The following is an 18,518-nucleotide window of genomic DNA, read 5'->3' as shown; positions in this document are numbered from 1 at the left end:
GGTAGTCCCACGGAGGATCCGAACTTACATTTGTCAGTGTTTTTGCAATACGCGGACACGGTGAAAGCAAATGGTGTCAACCCCAAAGCAATAAGACTACGTCTTTTCCCTTTCTCATTAAGAGATAGAGCTAGAGCTTGGCTCCAGTCTCTACCATCAAACTCTGTCACTACGTGGAACGAGTTGAAGAAAGTTTTCTTAGCACGATATTTCCCACCTAGTAAGACGACTATGCTAAGAGCCCAAATAAACGGGTTTAAATAAAAAGACAATGAATCTCTTTTTGAAGCATGGGAGAGATCCAAGGACATGATGAGACTTTGTCCACATCATTGTCTAGAATATTGGTTGATCATCCATACCTTTTACAATGGTCTCTTGTACAACACAAGATTGACAATATACGCTGCCACGGGTGGCCCACTGATGGATAAACCCTACAATAAGGCTTATCACTTACCAAAAGTATGGCCTAGAATCAATATCAGTGGGGAAATGAAAGAACCTCCGTAGAGAAACCTCTAACAAAAGGCGGTATGTACGAAATAAGCAGTCTTGACCATGTCACCTGCCGTAGCTCCGTAGATGCTCTCACTCAAAAGATAGAAAACCTGACCATAACACCTGCAGCCTCCGTGGCTGCCGTAGCTCCGAACTGCAAGTTATGTAGAGTTCTTGAGCATGATACCCATGAATGTCAACTTTTGACAGGAATCTCTATAAACTAAGTGAATTATGCTCAAGGAAACCCTTACTCAAACACCTATAACCCAGGTTGGAAGAACCATAAGAACTTTTCATACAAAACCAATAACCCATTGTATGTACCTAGCCAAGCACCTGTTGTACCACCAGGATAGCATAAGGCTGCCACAACTGCTCCAAATGCTCCTAGGAAGTAAAACCTTGAAATAATGATGGAAAACTTCAGAGCTACCCAGGCCCAAACAAATAAGATTTCCCAAATCAAAACATATACAGTAGTGAGCAAATTAAGCAATTAGCGAACAAAGTAAACACTTTAGCCACCCATAACAAAATGTTACACAAATTTCGCAACTGGCACAACAACAAGCACTTACTGCTGCCCCTGCAGGTACATTTCCTGGACAGCCACAACCAAACCCGAAAGGTCATGCAAATGCTATTACACTACGAAGTGGGACAGAATTAGACGGACCAACCGACCCTAGACTTCAAAATCTAGCCATGCACCAAGACCATGGTAAAATAACTGAGAAGGAAAACGAACTAAAGGAAAATAAAAGCAAAGAGGCCATAGAGAAAGAAGAACCATGTGTGCCTACACCACCGTATAAACCTCCTATCCCGTATCTTGTTAAATACTTCTGAAACATTTGAATATCACAATACCTTTTATAGAAGCTATCACTCAAATGCCCTAATACGCTAAGTTTCTTAAGGAGATCTTATCTAACAAGAAGAAGATCGAGAATAACGAAATTGTTACACTTACTGCTGAGTTTAGTGCTATAACTCAAAACAATATGCCTCATAAGCTGAAAGACCCAGGGAGTTTCTCCATACCCCGTGTAACCGGAAAGTTTGTCATAGACAAAACTCTATGCGATTTAGGAGCCAGTATTAACTTAATGCCCTTGTCCATATGCAAAAGGCTTAAAATAGGAGAGTTGAGACCAACTAGGATGTTCGTACAACTAGCTGATCGTTCTGTTAACTTTCCCGTAGGTATGCTAGAGAACGTTCCAGTGCGCATAGGTCAATTCTATATTCCTACTGATTTCATAATCATGGACATAAAGGAGGGTTCCAATATCTGCATCATATTAGGAAGACCATTCTTAGCTACTGTCGGAGCCATTATAGATGTACAAAAGGGCAAGCTAACCTTTGAAGTTGGTGAAGAAAAAGTCGAATTTATTTTGATGCAATTCTTAAAGGCACCATCTATAGACGATACATGTTGTCTGCTAGATGTCATCGACGATTGTGTAAGAGAAATGGAGAATGAACAAACTTCATACTCTGATATATTGAAAATTCCAATGCCTCCTATTTTTAAAGGTGGCAATTGGTGCGAGGAATACCAAGATGACAGTTTAAGTGAATGTCTAGCACTCACACCCAATCATATGCCTTGCCCAAAGAAACCAGCATTAGAACTTAAAACACTACCCAAAAATCTAAGGTACGAATTCCTAGACACTGAACTCGAGCGACCTGTAATAGTTAACGCAGACTTAGGACAGATAGAAACCGAGAAACTCCTATGTGTTTTAAGAAAATATCCATCTGCTTTAGGCTATAATATCTCAGATCTAAAAGGAATAAGTCCTTCCATATGCATGCATCGCATTATGCTAGAGGAAGACAATAAGACCTCTAAAGAACATCAAAGAATGATAAATCCTGTTCTGAGTGATGTAGTCAAGAGAGAAGTGAAGGTGAGAAAAACAAGAAAGGGGGGGTTTGAATTGTTTGAAAAATAAGCGCTTTTGAAAAATGAAATCACACAATGATTTTATACTGGTTCGCTTATAACACAAAGCTACTCCAGTCCACCCGGCCAAGGTGATTTCGCCTTCAACAAGGACTTAATCCACTAATCTTGAAAGATTACAAACAACCCCTAAGAGAGAAGAAAATCTCTTAGTCCTCTCAAGTCTACAGACTGCAAAGAGTCACTTGAGGAAATCAAATAAAAAATAGATACAAGATGTGTAATCTAGAGTGCTTCTAAGAAAGCAAATATTACAAACTTAAGAACAAATTTTTCACTTGATAAGCAAAAGCTTAGTGAAAATCTTTGAAGAACAAAGATGTTTTTCTTGAGCGTGATATAATTTCAGTATAGTTTTGGCTAGTGATTTCTTGTTTACTGAATGAGATTTCTTCTCTTATTTATAGGAGTTGAAGTAGAGTTGAAGTAGCGTTGAATCTGTTGGATATTGAGATGTAGTTACGCCATTCCATTAATAGCTTCTGCAGTAGACTTTTTCTCTTAGAAGTGACTACTTACCACAATTAGTATCTTCTCTCTTGGAAGTGGAGATTAACGTCTCTTTCTAATTGAGGAAATCCATTTGCAGAACTTTAACTTGGCTTAAACGTTACTTCATCATGATTAACAATTCTGATTAGAGTCTTTGTGTATCTGGAGAAACTGGCTTCTGATGTTATCTTTTGAAAGTTCAGATGGCGCTGATAACTTCAGAATTTACAGAAGGCATTTGTTCAGAGTCAGAGCTTCTAGACTTTACTTCATGTTCAGATGCTTCTGATACTTTGCAGTTTTGTCCAGAGTCAGAGCTTCTTGAAACGAGATTCCTCTTTAGATGCTTCTGATACTTGAGATTTTGCATCTGATCTTGTTTTGCATCTGATGACATCATCAGATTTATTTCTTCTTTCTTTAGAACCCTGCACACTTAGAAACTTTTCGTTAGGGTGCCATTTTTGGTTTCATCCTTTGTTATCATCAAAATCATGGAGTCTGTTGTAGAACACTTTTTGTTCTTACAATCTCCCCCTTTTTGATGATGACAAAACAAATAAAATTATCAGATGAAACATGAAAAATATTAGATCAGATAGACAAAAACTCCCCCTGAGTTAGTACTAGGGAGTTCAGAAGTTCTTACCAGAGCTTTCCAAGCAATAAGATTTCTGAAAACTTTCTGCAATTTCTTAATTTAATGTTAGAGTTATTTAATCAGAGCTATTATTTAATCAGAGCTATTTATATCAGAACTATTTCTATAATTGTTGCAGAATGCTTAAGGTTTTAGACATAATTTTCATCAGAGCTATTTAATAATTTCTCCCCCTTTTTGGCATAATCAAAAAGGCATAAAAAATAAAAAGAATAATAAAGAGAAAAACACTTCATTAAAAAGCACAAAGGCAAACAGCAGTCAAAACATCAGATTCAACAGAATATCAGAGCTAAAAAAGAAGACAGAAGCAAAAACACTAGGCAAGCAAACAAAATAAATCCTAAGTGCCTAAGGGTTCGGAGGTTAAGGAAGTCTCTGAAGCAACATGGCAAACATGTTCTGGATGTTTTCATTCAGAGCATCTTGCTTGTCCATCCTGGCACGAAGCTCATTCTGATCTTTCTTGATCTCTTGCTGATCTTGCTTGATCTCCTTCAGAGTGTTAAGAATCAGAGGGATCGCAGAGGAAGACTCCCCCTGAATCAGAGCCTGCTGAGCTTCAGCTTCAGCAGCAGCTTGGGCTTCTGCATCTGCCTGAGCCTTGGCTTCAGCTTCCCTAATCCTTAGAAGTTCTGCTTCCTTTGCCAGTCGTTCTTCTTCCAACCTCTTTGCTTCTTCCTCAGCTTCCTTAGCCAATCTTTCTTCCTCTAATCTCTTGGCCTCAGCTTCTCTAGCCAGTCTCTCTTGGAGTCTTTCCTCAGAGTCTCTGATGTAGCCATTTCTGACTTGTTCAGAGATACTCTTCAGCCTATAAGACTCAGAGGTCATCCAACTAATGACTCTGTTCCAGTGTGTCCTAACAGATTTAGGATCATCACTAACTTCAGAGTTTTTAGCCAGAGACTTGATCTTCTGGACTGAAGCTTCTGCAACCTGTATAATGGCCTCCTCAAGGGTAGGTATGGTAAGTTCAGGTTCAGGTTCAGGTTCAGGTGAATGAGGTGGAGAGTTTTGAGGGCTGAGATTTAGAGGTTGAGGTTCAGTTTGTTGAGGTTCAGATTCTGCTTGAAGTTCAGAATCTGCGTCTGGTTGAAGACTGGGGGATGAAGCATATAATGGATTTAGGTCTAAAGGGTCAGAGTCTGGTCCGGGTACAGCGGGAATAAATGGTGGAGTGATATTAGAGGTGAAGGGATCAGATGGTTGAGTTTCAGAGGGTAAGGTTGTTGTTTGTTGTTGTGGAAGTGAAGTTTGGAGGGGAGAGGTTACTTCAGACTGTTGTGTGGGTTGTGGAGCGAAATTTTTAGCATAAATTTCAGCTATTGTTGGGGAGTTAGGGTCAGAGTGTTCTTGGTCAGAGGACTCTTGGTCAGAGAACTCTTGGTCAGAGGAAAGGGAAAGGTAAGGGGGTGATTCATATTCAGAGGATGAGGAAGAGCTGTGGTGATATAGTTGATTAGGGTCAGAGGTTGTTGTGAAATTACGAGCAATTTTTAGAACAGGTGGAGGTTGAGAGGTTCTGATGGTTGAAGGAGGGATTTCAGAGGTTGTAAATATGGGAGGTGTTGGGAGAGGAGTAGAAGAGGCCATCATAGGTATTACAGAAGTAACAGGAGGAATAGACTTACCAGAAGAAGAGATTTTCAGAGGAGCTTTGGTTCCAGAAGATTCTCCAAGTCTGGGTTTCTTTGCCTTCCTTGCTTCCTCAGCTATCTTCTTCTCAGAAAGACCTCTTTTGTATCTGACCAAATCTTCTACAGAGTCCAGACAGTCTTCAAGGCGGAAATCAGAAATATCAATGCCTTCATCCAGACGATCCTGAAGGTAGATAGCAATGGCATCTCTGGGTTCATTCTTGAAGAACCTTTCAAGGCCATGAGGCATCTTCCTCTGATCCTTCAGAGCTTCCCAGGTCACATCCATAGTGGGCTTGACTCTGATGTCTTTGATGATTCCCATACTCCTCAGATTTTTGGCATTCAGAGGCTTTCCCACATCAATTGCCAGATCATCCATACATCTGGTCTTCTCCAGAGCATCTACCAGCCCATGCTCAATGAAGATGTCAGAGAGCAATCTACCCAGAGGAATGTAGGATCTGGGCTTCATGTTATTCCTGGTTTCTCTGACTGAATCCCTCAGATATCTGAAGAGGAGAACAGGGAGGTTGATCGGGATACCCTTCTGAATACAGTAAAGGATGCATTTCTGATCAGCATTTATGTAATCTGAAGAGTTGGAGGCTGGACGATGATGGATTGTTCCCAGAATAATCTTCAGCCAAACTCGGAGGTTCTGATGAAGCTCCTTGTTCTTAGAGGGGTTTCCTTCAGCGTTTGCTTTGAAGATTGTAGGGTTAATGACTTCTGTGATGCGCTTGGACCTTGGAGGAATGTTGTAAATCCTTTTACCTCCAGCTTTCTCCATGTTGAGCAAGGAAGCAATTGATGCTTCAGTGATGACAATCTTCACACCCAGAACAAACGAGACAATGAACTGGTCATCAGCATCTGCACATCTCCAGAACTCCTTCACCAGAAGAGGATAGATTGGACCATAAAGCCTGTCGAAGTAGGTTTCCCAACCTTGCTTGCGAAGATCTTCAGTAAGATCAACACCGTTTCTTCTTAAGTTCTCAAAATCTACCAGCGATTCACACAGTACATCCAAACCTTCAAAGGGAGTTGAAAGGTTTATGTGTTGTTCACGTTCAAGAATGTGAGGTTCTTTGTAGACTGGGGTCGTGGTGACGTCTATAACCATGGGTGTTTGAGTGTTTGAGGTTTGGGGATTAGAAGCGGCTTCCATTTGTTGGGAGAAGTTAAAAACTTCTTGCTCTTGAGGATTCATGAAGAAAATTGATGAAGAAGATGAAGAACTGAAGGAGTTGCAGAGAAAACTTCGAGAGAGGGTTTAGGGTTTAAGTGTGAGTGAGAGTGATAAGTGTGAAAAGTGAGAGAAAGTGTTTATATACTAAGGGTAAAAACACATGCAAAACGACACACATACCAGCGTTAGCACAAAAACCAAAATAGCACGTTTGGGGGAAAAATGATTACAGCTCATTAATGAATGTCTAATCCCAACAGTAAGCACACTGCTCGAGGAGATTTCAAGCGTTCTGACCTTTGATTTCTTTTGACAGCTGTCTAGAAGTTCTAGGGTTAGACGCATGTTCCCCACGTGTTGATGTATCTGGATCTTCAGGAATACCAAAGGATTTCTGAAGATTTCTAACTCAGATATCTTCTTAACTTGGTAGAAGTATCAGAGTCAGAGGCAGAAGTGTATTTGTTTTTATCAGAGTCTCATTTTACATGTTCAGAGCCAAATTTTACTCAGGGCAATTTTTAATGTTCAGATTTTCTAAGATAAAAAGAAATCTATCTTCAGCTAGAGGCTTAGTAAAGATATCTGCCCATTGATGTTCTGTATCAATGAACTTCAGCGTTACTATCCCTTTCTGAACATAGTCTCTAATAAAATGATGTTTTATTTCTATGTGTTTGGCTCTGGAATGTAGAATGGGATTCTTACTTAAACAAATAGCAGCAGTATTATCACAAAAGATAGGAATGTTACTCTCAAATATCTGAAGATCTTCTAGCTGATGTTTCATCCAGAGCATCTGAGTTGTGCACAGTGATGCTGAGATGTATTCTGCTTCTGCAGTTGATAGAGCGATAGTTGACTGTCTTTTGCTAGCCCAGGAGATTAGATTGTTTCCCAGAAGCTGGCAATTTCCAGATGTGCTTTTTCGTTCTATTCTATCTCCTGCATAATCTGCATCACAATAACCAAAAAGCCTATACTCTGATGTTTTCTCATACATCAGGCCCAGGTTAGGAGTTCCTTTCAGATACTTAAGAATTCTCTTAACAACTGTTAAATGAGATTCTCTAGGATCTGATTGGAATCTGGCACAAAGACAGACACTAAAGAGAATATCAGGACGAGTAGCAGTCAGATAGAGAAGAGAGCCTATCATACCTCGATAGAGCTTCTGACAAACCTTGTTGCTTACCTCTTCTTTCTCCAGAATGCAAGTTGGGTGCATAGGAGTCTTTGCAGAGTTGCATTCAGACATATCAAACTTCTTCAGAACATCATTAATGTACTTGCTTTGATGAATGTACGTGACTTCTGGAGTTTGATTGATTTGAATTCCCAGAAAGAACTTTAGTTCTTGCATTAGACTCATTTCAAATTCTGCCTGCATTAACTTGGAAAATTCTTGGCAAACAGAGATATTAGCAGAACCAAAAATAATGTCATCAACATAAATTTGGCATATCATGAGATCATTTTTATGATTTTTACAGAAGAGTGTAGAATCAACTTTCCCTCTGATAAAATTTTGTTCCAGAAGAAAATTGCTCAGACGTTCATACCAAGCTCTGGGGGCTTGTTTTAGTCCATATAAAGATTTTTTAAGTTTGAAAACATATTCTGGAAAGTTTGAATTTTCAAAACCAGGAGGTTGATTAACATACACTTCTTCTGAAATATAACCATTAAGAAATGCACTCTTGACATCCATTTGGTATAATTTGATAGAATGATTAATAGCAAAAGATACAAGGAGACGAATAGATTCTAACCTCGCGACTGGAGCAAAAGTTTCATTATAATCAATACCTTCTTGTTGACTATAACCTTGAGCTACCAGTCGTGCTTTGTTTCTGACAACTTCTCCTTTCTCGTTCAGTTTGTTTCTGAAAACCCATCTGGTTCCAATGACATGAGTGCCTCTGGGTTTTGGAACGAGATCCCAGACATCATTCTTGGAGAATTGATCTAACTCTTCTTGCATAGCTGCCACCCAATCGTTATCTTGAAGAGCTTCATCACAGGACGTAGGCTCAATCAGAGACACTAGTCCCAGAGGAATATCTTCAGAAGTTCTGAAGGTAGATCTGGTTCTAACAGGTTCATCTTTGTTTCCCAAAATCAAATCTTCAGATACGTTGCTACGACTCTTGACTTTCCTTGGAATTTCTGGAGATTTAATTTCTTCAGAGTCTGGAGTGACAGTTGCTTCTGGAGTTTTCTCAGATTCTACCAGAGTGATCTCTAAATCTGCAAACTTTTCAACTAGCTTTGACTTTTCAGGGTCAAGCTTATCATCAAATCTAACATGAATTGATTCCTCCACAATTTTGGTTTCTGTGTTGTATACTCTGTAGCCTTTAGAGCGTTCTGAGTATCCTAACATAATACCTTTTGTGCTTTGGAATCAAACTTGTTCAGATGTTCTTTAGTATTTAATATAAAGCAAATGCATCCAAAAGGATGAAAATATGAGATGTTGGGTTTTCTTCCCTTACACAGTTCATAGGGAGTCTTATCCAGAATAGGTCTAATAGAGATTCTATTCTGAATGTAACACGCTGTATTTACAGCTTCTGCCCAAAAGTGCTTTGCTACATTTGTTTCATTGATCATGGTTCTGGCCATTTCTTGGAGTGTCCTATTCTTCCTCTCTACAACTCCATTTTGTTGTGGAGTTCTAGGGCAGGAGAAATCATGGGATATTCCATTAGAATCAAATAGTTCTTCAAAATCTTTATTTTCAAATTCTCCACCATGATCACTTCTGACTCTAACAATTTTAGAGTCAAATTCTTTTTGCACTTTAGAACAGAAACTGGTGAATACAGAGTGAGACTCACTCTTGTGCTTTAGGAATTTTACCCATGTCCAGCGGCTGTAATCATCAACGATTACAAGTCCATACTTCTTTCCATTGACTGATGCTGTTTTCACAGGACCAAATAAGTCAATGTGAAGAAGCTCCAGAGGCTTGGAGGTAGAAACAACATTTTTCTTTTTAAAAGATGTTTTTGAAAACTTTCCTTTCTGACAAGCTTCACACAGAGCATCTGAAGAAAACTTCAGTTTAGGTAAGCCTCTGACTAACTCAAGTTTAGTTAGCTGAGAAAGTTTTCTCATGCTAATGTGGCCTAAGCGTCTATGCCATACCCATTGCTCTTTGTGAACTGACATTAAACATTTAACATTTTGATCTTTTAAATCAGAAAGATTTATTTTATAAATGTTGTTTTTCCTCTTGCCTGTGAAAAGGACAGAGCCATCGTTCTGACTAATGGCTTTACACGTTTTTTGATTAAAGATTACATCATAACCGTTATCACTTAATTGACTTATGGATAACAAGTTATGCATTAATCCTTCTACATAAAGAACATCAGATATAGAGGGAAGAGTACCGTTACCAATAGTTCCGGAGCCTCTGATCCTTCCTTTCTGATCTCCTCCAAAGCCTACGAAGCCAGCGTCTTTAAGTTCCAGGCTTTGGAACATAGACTTTCTTCCCGTCATATGTCGCGAGCATCCAGAGTCCAGGTACCATGACTGGTGTCTGAACTTTGCTGCATAGGATATCTGCAACATAGATAATCTTATCTTTCGGTACCCAGAATTTCTTGGGTCCTTTCAGATTAGTTTTCCCAGAGTTTCTTACAACTTTGGGTCTTCTAGCATTTTTAAATTTGTGTTCTTGTGTGTGTGTGTAGTGGTATGAAAAAGGCGATTTAATTTGGTTACTGGTAGAGGTTTTATTTTCCTCAGAATCATACCCAATTCCCCTTTTATTATTCTGACCTACTCCATAAATCATGGATGCCATAATACTCCTATTTATCCCATTCTTCAGAAATTGTTGAAAGGCTTCTTCATATTTATAAATAATTTCATTTGAAGTTTGTGGTGCTTGAGACAACACTTCTTCTAATTCTAAGCTTTTCGTTTTAGCTTCATCTCTTTCTAACGTTAAAGATATGATTGTATCATCTCTTGTTAGAATTGTTGTCTCAAGTTTACTACACTCTTCAGATTTTGCTTTAAGAAGACCTTTAATGTTTTTAACTTTTTGTTTTAATTTCTGAAGAGAGGTAAGAGTTTCTGATAAACATGATTCTAAGTCAGATCTAGAAAGTTCAGAAAATACCTCTTCAGATTCTTCATCTGAGCTGCTGGATGTGGTAGCCATAAGAGCTACGTTGGCCTGTTCATCAGAGTCAGATTCTGATGATTCGGATTCACTATCGTCCCAGGTGGCCATTAATCCCTTCTTTGTTCTGAAGGCATTTTTCTTGAAGCTTTCTTTCTTAGAGTTATCTTTCTTCAGCTTGGGGCATTCATTTCTATAATGACCTGTTTCTTTACATTCAAAACAGGTAATATCTTTATTAGGTTTACCTTTTGAAGTTGACTCTGATCTATCCCCTCTGGGTCTTGATCTTCTGAAGTTGTTGTTGTTCCTTCTTTTCCAGAGTTGCTTAACTCTTCTGGTTAGTAAGGACAGTTCTTCTTCATCATCAGAGTCTTCAGGTTCAGAGTCGTCAGTATCTGCAGTTTCTGCCTGGAGAGCTTTGGTTCTGTCTGACTTCCGTCTTTCAGGTCTGGACTTCAGCGCCACTGACTTGTTCCTTTTCTGAGGCTCATCCTCCTCTAGTTCTATCTCATGGCTTCTGAGAGAACTAACAAGTTCTTCAAGGCTGATATTGTTCAGATCCTTTGATAACTTCAGAGCAGTAACCATTGGTCTCCATTTCTTTGGCAGACTTCTGACTATCTTCTTAACATGATCTGCAGTCGTGTATCCTTTGTCTAGCACTTTAAGACCTGCAATAAGAGTTTGGAATCTGGAAAACATAGCTTCTATAGCTTCGTCATCTTCCATCTTGAAGGCTTCATATTTCTGGATCAACGCCAGAGCCTTCGTCTCCTTGACTTGGGAGTTTCCTTCATGGGTCATCTTCAGAGAGTCAAGTATATCTTTAGCCGTCTCTCTGTTGGTGATCTTTTCGTATTCGTTGTATGATATAGCATTTAGAAGTATTGTTCTGGCCTTGTGATGATTTTTGAACTCACGTTTCTGATCTTCTGACATTTTGCTTCTGGGAACTTCAGCTCCATTTAAGGTTGGAGGTTTGTATCCATCTGTGACAATGTCCCAGAGGTCAGCATCATAACCCAGAAAGAAACTTTCGATTCTATCTTTCCAGTAATCAAACTTTTCTCCATCAAAAACAGGAGGCTTGGCATTGTAAGAATCTTTCTCATTTGAGTGGGCCATTTGTTTTTCTCGCACTGGATCTCTCTACACGGTTAAGTGTTTGATTTGAAAATCAATAACAGAGCCGGAGCTCTGATACCAATTGAAGGTGAGAAAAACAAGAAAGGGGGGGTTTGAATTGTTTGAAAAATAAGCGCTTTTGAAAAATGAAATCACACAATGATTTTATACTGGTTCGCTTATAACACAAAGCTACTCCAGTCCACCCGGCCAAGGTGATTTCGCCTTCAACAAGGACTTAATCCACTAATCTTGAAAGATTACAAACAACCCCTAAGAGAGAAGAAAATCTCTTAGTCCTCTCAAGTCTACAGACTGCAAAGAGTCACTTGAGGAAATCAAATAAAAAATAGATACAAGATGTGTAATCTAGAGTGCTTCTAAGAAAGCAAATATTACAAACTTAAGAACAAATTTTTCACTTGATAAGCAAAAGCTTAGTGAAAATCTTTGAAGAACAAAGATGTTTTTCTTGAGCGTGATATAATTTCAGTATAGTTTTGGCTAGTGATTTCTTGTTTACTGAATGAGATTTCTTCTCTTATTTATAGGAGTTGAAGTAGAGTTGAAGTAGCGTTGAATCTGTTGGATATTGAGATGTAGTTACGCCATTCCATTAATAGCTTCTGCAGTAGACTTTTTCTCTTAGAAGTGACTACTTACCACAATTAGTATCTTCTCTCTTGGAAGTGGAGATTAACGTCTCTTTCTAATTGAGGAAATCCATTTGCAGAACTTTAACTTGGCTTAAACGTTACTTCATCATGATTAACAATTCTGATTAGAGTCTTTGTGTATCTGGAGAAACTGGCTTCTGATGTTATCTTTTGAAAGTTCAGATGGCGCTGATAACTTCAGAATTTACAGAAGGCATTTGTTCAGAGTCAGAGCTTCTAGACTTTACTTCATGTTCAGATGCTTCTGATACTTTGCAGTTTTGTCCAGAGTCAGAGCTTCTTGAAACGAGATTCCTCTTTAGATGCTTCTGATACTTGAGATTTTGCATCTGATCTTGTTTTGCATCTGATGACATCATCAGATTTATTTCTTCTTTCTTTAGAACCCTGCACACTTAGAAACTTTTCGTTAGGGTGCCATTTTTGGTTTCATCCTTTGTTATCATCAAAATCATGGAGTCTGTTGTAGAACACTTTTTGTTCTTACAAGAAGTGCAAAAACTATTAGAAGCAGGAGTTATATACCCGATATCTGATAGTCAATGGGTTAGCCTAGTACATGTCGTATCAAAGAAGGGAGGTGTTACAGTTGTTAATAACTAAAAAGGTGAATCTATAGCATAAAAAGTTGTGACTGGAAGCAGAATGTGCATTGATTATAGGAAATTGAACAAAGCCACTCGAAAGGATCACTTTCCTTTACCTTTTATTGATCAAATGCTTGAACGATTGCTAAGCATTCTCACTTCTGCTATTTAGATGGTTATTCAGGATTCTTTCAAATCCCTATTCATCCTGACGACCAAGAAAAAACAACCTTCATTGTCCTTATGGTACATTTGCATATCGACGAATGTTGTTTAGACTATGTAACGCTCCCGAAACATTCCAAAGATGCATGATGTTAATTTTCACTGATTTTATAGACGACATCATGGAAGTATTTATGGACGATTTCTCTGTTTGTGGGCAGAGTTTTGAAGGATGTTTATCGAACCTAGAAATGGTACTTGAAAGATGCGTAAAAGTGAATCTCGTGTTAAATTGGGAAAAATGCCATTTCACGGTCCGACAAGGAATTGTACTTGGACACATAGTGTCTAGTAAGGGGATTGAAGTTGACAAAGCTAAAATAGAAGTTATAGAAAACCTTCAACCTCCAAAAACCGTAAGAGAAATACGAAGTTCCTTAGGACACGCCGATTTCTACCGACGATTCATTAAAGATTTCTCCAAAATCACCAAACCACTAACTGACCTATTAATGAAAGACGTTGAATTCATCTTTGATGACAAATGCTTAAAAGCGTTTGAACAATTAAAAACAAATCTCATCACAACACCTATCATGCAACCACCTGATTGGAGATTACCATTTGAAATCATGTGTGACACTAGTGATTATGCCGTAGGTGCGATCTTAGGATAAATAAAGGATAAAAAGCTTCATGCAATCTATTACGCATTAGAACCTTAGATCCCGTGCAGATGAAATACGCCATCACGGAAAAGGAACTTTTGGTTGTCGTGTTCATTTTAGATAAATTTCGTTCTTACCTAGTAGGAGAAAAAATAATTATCTCTACCGATCATGCCACAATTAGGTGCCTATTAAGTAAAAAGGAAGCCAAACCAAGACTTCTAAGGTGGATTTTACTCCTAGAAGAGTTTGATTTAGTAGCCAAAGATAAGAAAGGCACTGAAAATGTCGTAGCTGATCACTTGTCAAGAATGGAAGGCATTGGGCCTGAACGAGTGCCTATAAATGATAATTTCCCTTATGAACGACTCATAGCCCAGTTGGAAAGTAATACACTTGAATGCTCATTAACCTATAATGATACCGAAACAAATGATGTTGTGGAAGCAATTTATACTAAAACCACACGAGAACTATTTATCGAATCCCCTAAGTTTGATGAGTTACATACCGATATCCCGCTATTAAATATTTCTATTAAATTTCAGTTTTCATTAATATTTATTTCTCGTTGTCCCTTAAACCCAAGAGAATTCATCAGCCTTAGATTTACGTAGTAACGTTAGATAACGGTAAGTTCGTTTTTTGGTCATTTGGGTTCGATAATCTTTAAAACTACGCGATACGACCGTGCACTTGCACTCACGAATCTTATAGACATACTAAGTCGCAATCAAATCTGTAAGCATCAATGGAGATGAACATGAATAAACGTCGAACCATATTCATAGCATTAACCTTGAATCTGTAAACATCAATGGAGAAACTTATACATATCTTATACATCTCACATTTATAGAAACGACGACCTGGGTTCACATTCGTCCATGGCGACATCAATGGAGCATCCAAACCGCATTTGCATACGTACGTCGAACAATTTGAAGATCTGCTTCCATGGCTAAAAACAGACTGTTGTGCCATCTTCAATAAAAACGGCGACCTGGGATTTGAAAGGTTTTGATTTTGACCTGGAGAAGATGATGAAACATGATTTTGATTTTAACCTGGAGGAGTGAAGCAGACACACAAACGATGGAGGAGTGAAGAAGATGAAGCACAATTTAGATATTCTGTTTTCAGCATTTTATAACAATTATAAATTGTTTTTTAATTTAAAAAATATTTTTAATATTTTCTTAATTAAAATATCTATTTGAAAACTAAAATATTATTAATTGATGGCATGGATCTAAATAAAATTGTCACCTCATTAATGAAGTTGACACATAAGGAAAATTGAATGGGGAACCATACAAATCCAAATGTCATCAAAATTAAGAGATTAAAATAACTTGTTTTGTAATAGGGGGATCCATTGTTTAAAACGCTAAACAAGTAGGATCAAAAATGAATTTAAACATTTATAAATATAAATTTTATAAATTTTTATTAAAGAAAAAACACAATTTAACATATCATTTAGTTAAACAAAATTTAAATATTAGATATATCGATTGTATATATTTTATATTACTTTTAATTCAATATATTTTTCATACAGGTCTTAAGATTGTCTGATTCAACCACTTTAATTCGATATATGAATCATGATAATATGTTATCTAACTTATCTCTCATTCTTCATGGATTATGTATGACTTTAGAAGTGCTATATATTCTATAAAAATGAATATTAAATATATTACTTATTACATTTTAGTATTATTATCTCTGTTATTAATCTTTAATTCATGAAGTTGTTTTTTTTTTTTATATTTTCCCAAACTTTAAATTTTTAGAAACTTAAAGATACATATAATGATATTTGATTCTTTTGCACCCTTTCAGAAACCAAAAATATACATTAAATGAACTTTGTTTTTATTGAATGACTTAAAGTAAATATTATAAATTTTTTTTTTTAAATATGCAAAAATTTATTTAAATTTAATATTTTTCAGTGTGTCGAAACATGAAAAGATTTAAATTAAAAATGTCGAGTGTTCCTTAATAAAAACACTATTAAAATAATAATAAAAGTTTTGTTTTTAAAAAATAATAATAAACAGTTTAAAGTATTTATTTATAAGTTTGCATAACTTATTTTTATAAGAAAAATATATATATTCTTTTTTATATATGATAAGTTATTTGCATAAATTATTTTTAAGAACTTATAAAAAGAAATTAAAAAACGTTTAAGAAATATATTTTCCTTAAAATTATCAAATAATGTAGCAAAGCTTATGGGAGAAAAAACTATCAAATAATGTAACAAAATACCCAATTCAATCCGTCTAAGGTTCGGTTCCAAGTTACGGTTTTTGTCGGGTGATTCCTATCAGTTTTAGATTTAAAAAAATTATTAACAAAATTTCAGAAAACTCATGAACTTTTGTCATTAAAAAAGAATGTAAAAACAGTCTCAACAAGATGATAAAATTTAAAGATAAAATAAGAATAAATTAAGAAGAACAATGTATTCAAAAAGAAAAATACGTCATTTATGTTTTAATATGAAAACAATATCTGTGCTATATATATATATATATATATATATATATATATATATATATATATATATATATATATATATATATATATATTTTTTTTTTTTTTTTTTTTTTGAGCAGCGGTTGAAACATCTATGGATACTTAAACATAACATAGCTTTAATAATAGTTGAGGATGGAGTTAAAATATTACTGCTAACAAAAAACAAAAGGATAGAAGAAGCACCTGAATGACAGGACGCGGCACAAAAAAAAAAGAAGATGAGGACACAACCGTAGAAAAATCAGGATTTGCTTTTCTTGAAGTTGGAAAGAAAGAAAATAGCATGTCAAATACTTATGATTTATCAAAATAATAATTTAATTAAAATCACTTAATCTCTACAATCTATCTCAACCAACCGATTCTTTAATTTTCTGCGGTTTTACAGATTTGGATTGAGTGACTCAAATGTCTTTCGAAAGACTATTCTCTAATCTCATAACTCCTCAATTAGTGCTATCATGGATTGCCTATTCATTAGGATTTATTTGGTTCTTTAATACATAGATTTATTGAACTCTTTAAATATATTTATCTTGTATATTGCATTAATCTCATTACATTACATTATCTCAAATATTTTTCTTATCCTCTTGTTTAGTGATCTATTTAAATTTATTATTAATGTATTTAGAAATCCACTTCTTTAACTACTTTTAAATATAATGAATGAAATTGTGTTAAGTTAAATTTTTTTTTAGAAAATTAGAAAAACTTAAAGTATTTTTTCATATGTTTGAAACTGTTAAAGAAGACACTTGTTTAAAAAAATATATTTTTTGGAACACACAATTACGATAATCTTCTTAAGTTTAAAATAATTTATAAAAAACATTAAACAAATATCATGAAAATAATAAAAGTTATTTGTTATTTAAAAAAACATTTCTCAAAAAGATTATAACAAACACATTCAAATCTCACTAGTCAAAGCCAAACCACAGTATGGTCATCCATGTTAAACAACTAAACACTTCACTCATTAAAATATGTTTGGGTTTTTCTTCCAATTTCTGTGATGTACATAGTCCATCGAGTATGAGGTATGAAAGGGCGAAGTGTTTAAAAATATATCGTTGTTGAGTTAATTCTACCACGTTAAACGAACAAAACTCTTTAAATATATCTCGCCAATTTTTAGGACGTACACAATGCTTAAAGTACGATGTCGGAAGGGGCGACATATTTTAAGGAGTGAAGCGTTTTAATTAAGGTCAAATTCATATATATATATATATATATATATATATATATATATATATATATATATATATATATATATATATATATATATATATATATATATATTAGGTCGACCACTCTAAAAGGACCTGTATTGGACTAGTTACATCGACATGAGCCAGACTGAGATTATTCCTTCCCCCCATTTATTTTAGTGTGTGGTATGTTTTAGGAGTTTGGTTCTTTGTGTCAAATCTCTAACATGCATTAACACCTATATTTTTATTGTCCGACCTCAGATAGTTGTGACTTCTACATAAGTCCAATTATGATTGCTTAACATAGAGCTAAGTTTGATCAATAAGGCATAACATTCTAGTAAGTGAGATTGTAAGTCTCCCATTCTTCATGGTATTGTATGGAGACTTGACCTTTTGTCCTTTCATGAGAGCTAGTGGCATACTTGTTGAATTATCCAAGTTGGAGCCCTTCTCAAGGATGATGTCTAGGTTCAAGGATCCATACTTGTGAATGAATGGTTGAGTGTTCTTCAAAGAATGACTTAACAAATTAAAACCCATCAGTAACATTTGACTAACATTTGACTAACTTTTTTTTTTCTTTTACTTTCAAGTCATCTACTTAATGCAATTTAAATTTCAGTACATTTACCATTCATCTGTCATTTACATTTTCATACAATTTGTTTATGTTTCAGTTCTTTTCACTTTGTTCACTTTGTTCACTTTGTTCACTTGAGTCATATCCTGTGATTGTATATATTATTTGTTTGTTTTGTTTCTGTTTGTGGTCTTAGGACCTTAAAACACATAATAACAACAAAAACCCTAAAAAAACATGTTGGTGGACTGTTGGATTTGATCTGAACTTTTGGACTTAGGATATGCAACTTCCCTATGCTTTAAGGACCTGGCCAATGC

General features: G+C 35.9%; 1 non-coding gene across 1 annotated transcript; it reads right to left on the bottom strand.

Annotated features, from left to right (window-relative positions):
• Positions 1-231: 231 nt before the first annotated feature.
• LOC127090065 (small nucleolar RNA R71) lies at positions 232-338 on the bottom strand. Its single transcript, XR_007791599.1, has one exon. It is a non-coding gene; the product is annotated as a small nucleolar RNA R71 (small nucleolar RNA).
• Positions 339-18,518: the final 18,180 nt, after the last annotated feature.

Source organism: Lathyrus oleraceus, chromosome 5 (assembly GCF_024323335.1).
Source record: "Lathyrus oleraceus cultivar Zhongwan6 chromosome 5, CAAS_Psat_ZW6_1.0, whole genome shotgun sequence".
Classification (NCBI taxonomy): domain Eukaryota; kingdom Viridiplantae; phylum Streptophyta; class Magnoliopsida; order Fabales; family Fabaceae; genus Lathyrus; species Lathyrus oleraceus.
The sequence above is the reverse complement of the archived record's forward strand: the minus strand, read 5'-3'. Positions and strand labels throughout refer to the sequence as shown.